Below are 7157 nucleotides of genomic sequence, written 5' to 3' on the forward strand. Positions count from 1 at the left end.
GTGTCAGAGGCGGTGCGGTTGGCGCAGGATAGAGCATGGTTTAGGGCTGTTGTGCATAGGGTCGCTATGAGTCAGAAACGACTCGACGGCACATAACAACAACAACAACCATCTTTCCAAGCATGATGTCCTTCTCCGATGTATAGTCTTTTCTAGCAACATGCCCAAAGTATGTGAGGTGAAGCTTTATCATCTTTACCTCCAAGGAACACTCTGGCTGTACCTTCTCCAAGATAATCTTTTCTTCCTTTGGTAGTCCATGAAATATTCAGTACTCTTCTCCAACACCACAGCTCAAAGGCATTAATTCTTCTGTCATACTTATTCTGTCACTCCTCTATCCAGCTCTTAGTAGTATAACAAGCGGTTAAAAAGACCGTGGCCCAAATTAGGTGTACCTTAGTCCTCAAACTACTATCATTGCTCCTTAATAATTTAGCGAAGTCCCTGACTGTAGACTTTCCCAGTGTAATATGTCTTCTGGTCTTCTGACTGCTGATGCCAAGAGTATTGATTGTGGATCCAAGTAAGATGAAGTCGTTGATAGTTTCAGTCTTTTTTCCATCTGTTGTTCTTAGAAAAGTAGACATCATCAGCAAAAGAGATGAAACCCCTCAATAGGAAGGATTGACATAAAGACTGTTCTTGTTTGGGTGATACAAAATGTTAATGGGCTACTTTAGATGGGAAGGAAGGCCTGCTGATTTACTTCTGGAAAATGTCTTTGAAAACCCGATGGAGCTTCCCTACTCTGACACATGAGGGCAGCATAAGTAAAAATTGACTTGTCAGCAACTGATTTATGTTAGAGAGCTAAGCTTTGCCAAGGTTTTCACTCTGTCCTCCAATCATTACAAAAATTTCATTCTTTCAGTGAGTTGTATATATAGAGAACTCTGCTAGTATGTCAGGAGAGTGTTACATCACTCACCCAAAGGCATACTTCTCTAGAGGATTGAATCCATAAACTGCTCTGTTGGAGAAAAAGGGATAATCTCCTGTTTGGTTTACAACCTTGGAAACCTATTAGAGAGTCAGCTATGTGTTAGAACTGAATTGATGGCAATGAGAAATAGAAATTTTAGAGTACAAGTATCTGTGTATGTGTCCACTCATGTACTGGCATATAGTTAAGAGCAGGTAATGTCAGAGTAGGCACATTCCTTTTTTTTTTTTTAAGTAGTTCCTGGGTTTATAGGTCAGTTCAGTGAATGTTTGAGGCATCTTAAGTGCTCTGTAGAAAAGGATAGAGACTTGTCTACCTGTACTTACCTTACTAAAAAGTAAGGTATAAACTGCCTTTATTGCCCAAAGAAGAATGTGACCAAGGTCAGTGGTTCTGAAAATTCATCTAGGGCCTGGAATCAGATCTAGATAAAGTTTTTACTAGTCCTTGATCAAAGTGAGAAAATTAAAGAGTGCGGCTTTTTCATGAAGCTAAATTTATTTCCTTTAATAGATTGTCCTATATACTAAGATTATCTTCTTCTTGTTATGTGCCATCGAGTTGCCTGCGGCTCATAGTGACCCTATGTACAACAGCTCTAAACGCTGCTCTATCCTCTGCCAGTCTTACTGTCTCTGACACACCCACCCCGATTACCCCAGTCACTGAATCAATCTTCCACATAGAGGGTCTTCCTCTCCTGCGCTGTTCCTCCACCAGCATGACGTCCCGCTCCAAGGAATGGTCCCTCCTTGCAACATGTCCAAAGTATATCAGACAAAGCTTCAGAATCCTTGCCTCCAAGGAGCAGCCTGGTTTAACCCTTTCTAGGATGAACCTGTTTGTTTTGTTAGCATTGCATGGTATATTCAATACTGTTCTCCAGTACCACAGCTCAAAGGCATCAATTCTCCTTTTGTCATCCCTAGTCATTGTCCAGGTCTCTGATGCATAGCAAGTAATGGCAAAGATCATAGCCTGTGTCAGGTGCACCTTAGTCTCCAGAGTGATGCCATTGCTCTTCAGTACTCTGGAGAGGTTCATAACAGCAGACTTCCCTATCACAATACGTCTCTTAATTTCCTGGCTGCTGGTGCCAAGAATGTTGACTGTGGAGCCAAGGAAACTAAAGTTGTAAACAATCTCAATCTCTTCATCCATCCTGATGCTGCCAATTGGTCCAGTGGTGAGAATCTTTGTCTTCTTGATATTGAACCTCAATCCATATTGAAGGCTGCAGTCCTTGACCTTCTGCAGCAAGTGCTTCAGGTCCTCTTCAGTTTCAGCGAGCAGGGTTGTATCATCTGCATAACGCAGATTGTTGGTGAATCTTCCATCAATCCTGATGCCAGCCACACTTCTCCTCATAGAGCCTAGCCTCCCGGATAATCTGTTCTGCATATAGGTTGAAAAGGTATGAAGATAGGACACATCCCTGGTGTACATCCTTCCCAATTTTGAACCATGCAGTGTTTCCTTGCTCTGTTCTGACGACTGCCCCCTGGTCCAAGTGTAGGTTTCGCATTAGCACAATCAAGTGTTCTGGGATTCCCATTCTTCTCAGAGTCAGCCACAGTATGTTGTGATTCACACAGTTAACACCTTTGCATAATCAATGAAACACAGATATACATTCCCCTGGTACTCCCTGCTTTCAACCAAGATCCATCTAACATTAGTTACAATATCCCTAGTACCATGACCCCTTCTAAACCCAGCCTGGACCTCTGGCAGTTCTCTGTTGATGTGCTGTTCCACTTGACTTTGGGTAATCTTCAACAGAATCTTGCTTGCATGTAATATTATGATATTGTTTTGATAATTTCCACACTCTGTTGAGTCACCTTTCTTTGGAATGGGAACAAATATAATCTCTTCCAGTCAGTTGGTCAAGTGGTTGTCCTCCAGATTTCTTGGCACAGCTTGGTGAGGACCTCTAGGGCCACATCTGTTAGTTGAAATATGTCAATTTGTATACCATTAAATGACAGCAGTAATGGATATGACCTTAAAATAATTTTTTAATTTCTTTTTTTTTTTAATTTGCAAATGAAAACGTTTGGGAACACTATTTTGGTGCTTTGAATCATTTTTGTGTAATACACCTGATTTTGAAATCCAGACGGAACGCCATTGAATGATTTTCGTGTGTGTATTTACATACAACATCAATTTTTGTCTTTGCAGGAGTCCTTCTTCTGAAAAATGTGTGGTCTCTTTTGACAAGTAGGACTTTCCTATTCCTCCTAGCCTCAGGTTCTGGTATGACTAACAGGCATAATAACCTGCCTATCTCCTGGCTGCATATGGGAGAAAAATCATTCTCTGGACATTTTCAGATTGGAACTAATGGTGGATATCCTTTTTGGTGAATGCTGCCAGTGGCCGTGGATAGCGCCATGAAATATGTTCAGAAGAATGGAGTCATTGTTGAATGAGGCAGAGAAAAAATTGAGGGAGTGTTTGAAATGGTATTTAGGTTCCTAGATGCTATTTTCCTTGAGGCCCAACAATCTGCCTCTGACGTTAACTCTGCTAAGCTGTTTCCAGGTGGTTTCTGATGTTTCTAACTAAGCTGCTTAGCCAGTATGGGCAGAGGTTGGTGAAATGCCAGTGACATTGGAATAAGGGTGTGAGATTTGCCTGAGTTTAATGACCTTTGCTCTCTCTAGTCCAGCCCTTAGAACATATTCATGTAAAGATTTGAAATGCTTCAGCTTACAATAATGAATCCATCGTTTAGCAGGTATTGAATGCTTACTTTATGCCATTTGGCAGAGGCCTTTAAAGCTGGAAAAGGTGGAGTCCTGATTTTAGATACTGTTCAGTGTGGAAATGCTTAGGGAGAGAATGGAAAAGGTGGTTGTGAGGCCTTGAAGAAGGTCACCTAAACCAGATTTGGTGGGGTAGGAAGGAGGCTTCCCAGGAAACACTTTGTACTCTGAAACTTGAGTCCCTGCTGAGCTACAGTCATGTGCTCAGGCTATCAACTCAGTGTTTCTTCCCCGTCTGTAGTGTCAACAGCACCTTCATTAGTGATAGGAACTATAGATTTGTATTGAATGCTCTGATTGTCTGTCAGCCCAGAAAAGCACAAGGTCATGACCTATCTGGAAAAGAATAATAGCTATTGTCATCATGATCTATTTTCTTTTATACACATTCACTGTAAGGTCATTTAATTCTTTTCTTCCTCCCCATAAGTGTTTACTCAAGTACATTATGAATCCTTTTAAAAGGCATTTGTTGTTGCATGCTATAGAGTCATAGCTGACCCTCCAGTGGGTTTTCAGAGGCATTTAATCACAGGCGAGGAAATTGACCATCTTCTTCCACGAAGCACCTAGTGGATTCAAACCACGTGCCTTCGGGATTGCAATGCAGCTTCATACCACTATAGGCTTTTTTAGGTGATTATACAGTGCTTTTTGTAGTACTTTAATTCATACACACCTTGGTTTTAAAAGACGAAAGGCATTATTATCTGCCCTTGTTGTTGCTATGTGCTGTTGAGTTTGTCCTGACCCAGAGCTGACCCTAAGCAGGCTTAGGAGGAAATTGTCCATCCTTCTCCCACTGAGACTCTCGTAGATTCAAACTGTGTGCCTTTGGGATTGCAGTGCAGCTTCTTGCCCCAAGGCCACCAGAGCTCCCTTAGCTGCCCTTAGGTCTCTGAAAGGCCTGGACACCTCCTGCATAACTTTGGTTCTTTCTCCAGGTTGATAGGGTTTCCAAAGGCAAGCTATTGTCGAAGTGGATACCACTCCTACTTCCAAGCTTGTTTTAATCGGGGAACTTCACCAAACACTGCCCACCATGGGTAACCATTGTCTCATTTGACTCATCAGTGTCACAGTGTTCAGCTTCACAGTAACCATGAGTTACCTCTGTACAGCAGGTGGACATACCACTTGAATAATATAGTATGTGGGATTTAATTTCCTTCACTTAGCCCTGTTGGCCTAGTGGTAGGAAGCTGCACTACAATCTTGAGGGCCTATCATTTGAATCCACCGGCTGCTCTGCGGGAGAAGGATGGGCAGTCTTCTGCCTCTGAATGAATAATACCTGCTAGAGGGTCAGCACCTCGACACACAACAGCAACATAGAACCTTGGGGAATTCTGGTAAGCTTAGGCAAGCAGTTGCAATGCCTGCCCAAAGGCACATGGTTCAATTCCAGTAGCCTCTCCAAGAGAGAAAGCCTCTGAAACCCACCAGAATGTAGCTATGAGTTGGTTTCAACTCAAAAAGTATATAACAACAACAGTAACAACCTAGAACTTTGAGAGCGTTTGGAGCTGTCCAGTTTTAAACACTGCCTTTCCACTTACCAGGCCTAACCCGTGCCATAGTGTAGGACCCCATGAGCATTTTGTTTCTCACTTCCTGACTGGACAGCTTGTCTCTGAGCACCTAACCATCATTCTATCTTTTTGTTGGCACTCCTCAGAAATGCTTCCTGTCTCTCCATAAATAAAATTCTGCGTAATTATGACTAAGTCCAAATTATTTAACCTTTGTGATTTGTTTACATTCCACCTTGCTGACTTCATTTCTTATTGTTCACAATACTGATATTATTCCAATCAGACTGGATTTCTGTTCTTTTAAAAGCAGATCCTTTATTCCTTACTATTATTATCATGTGTTCTTTCTACTGTCTCACTCTCCTGTTAAGACTTTATTCTGATCTCTAAAGTTGCATTGGTAACATTGTCTTCCTGCCTTTTCAAACCAGATTGCCAGTAACACTTTAGATACTTGACTCCAGATGTGGCTTTTTGCATTATGTGTGATTACAGAATGGTACCATGTTAATATTAGTAATGACACAAATGATTTGTTTTAACTGTTTATGTTTCATTTCTCTGCAAATGGTTAACCAGTTTTGCCAGCACCCTTTGTTAAAGAGAATGTCTTTCCTCACTTAATGAATTTCGGCCCTTTGTTGAAGATAACCGACGATAGGTGGTCACCCTAATTAAAGCCAGATTGAGTTATATGTTTGGCATGTATGCACATCATGGATAATTAGTTTTTGTCTACAGTGGCATTTGTGTTGAAGCTTGGGGAAAAATTCTTTCTGTTTGTCAAACACATATTGACTCTCCAATGCTAAAGGTATTATAGTTACACAGAAAACAATGTGACTTGAATTTTTGGTGCTCACAGAATAAAAAGCTTGACTAACTTTCCCATTCAGACTATTCTTCTTTCACATTTAATGTCACAGATGGAAAGGTCTTTAGAAAACAAACTTTAATGATTTTTTTTTTCACGTTTCTTCCTAGGTTGTAAGAGAAACTCTTGGTCTGTGAGATTATAATAAATTAGGAGGGTTTTTTTTTAATTGGTATTTTTTGGTGGCCACACTTTGAAACTAATTTCCTACTGTCTTTATATTCATTGAGGCTTCCCTATGCCTTACTATCAGTGATAAATTGGTAAATTTTTTCTTTGTAAATATCCCCCCATCTGAGCTGATTCCAAGCTGTCCATTTAATGTTATTAAAGCTAGATGTGAGAGAGATGAGCACAATGGAGCCTCGTGACCCAAGGTAAGCCTTCTCTAGGACACCAGTACTTTACTACAAACCCACTGCTACTATATGCTTACTCTGTAAGATCAGTAATTTAGAATACAAACTGAGTACTTCCCTTGTATATGTATCATCTCGGAAGAAACAAACCTGTCTTATCTCTTTATTTTCTATATAGAAGGTAGTTTTGTGGCCTGTAGTAGTATTGTGGTACATTGCAATAGGTTATGATAGCTTCTATACATAATGACTCAGCAGAACAGAACTGCCCCATAGGATTTCTAAAGCTACGTATCTTTATAGAAACAGATAAACAACTTTTTATTTAGCAGCTGAGCACTTAGCCACTGTGCCACCAGGAATTATCTTTGTTACTAAATGTTGTTTACTGTGTGGTCAGAACTGACCCATAGCTGACTCTCTGCCGAGTTTTCAGAGGCAGTTAATCACACGAGAATAGATTGCCCATCCTTCTTCTGCAGAGTGGCTGGTGGTCTTTACATGCCTTCCGAATTATAGCACAAATATGTTGTTGTTGTTATGTGCCCACGAGTCGCCTGCGACTCATAGCGACCCTATGTACAACAGCCCTAAACTCTGCTCTGTCCTGTGCCAATCGTACTGTCTCTGACACTCCCATCCCAATTATCCCAGTCACTGAATCAATCC

The 7157-nt window shown here is 41.0% G+C and overlaps 1 protein-coding gene across 1 annotated transcript in view; it reads left to right on the top strand.

The window, feature by feature from the left end:
- MTMR10 (myotubularin related protein 10) overlaps positions 1-7157 on the top strand; it is a 94049-nt gene that overhangs the window by 4919 nt on the left and 81973 nt on the right. The window lies entirely within an intron of this gene.

This window comes from Elephantulus edwardii, unplaced genomic scaffold (assembly GCF_000299155.1).
Source record: "Elephantulus edwardii isolate Elephantulus edwardi_28Jun2011 unplaced genomic scaffold, EleEdw1.0 scaffold00473, whole genome shotgun sequence".
NCBI lineage: Eukaryota > Metazoa > Chordata > Mammalia > Macroscelidea > Macroscelididae > Elephantulus > Elephantulus edwardii.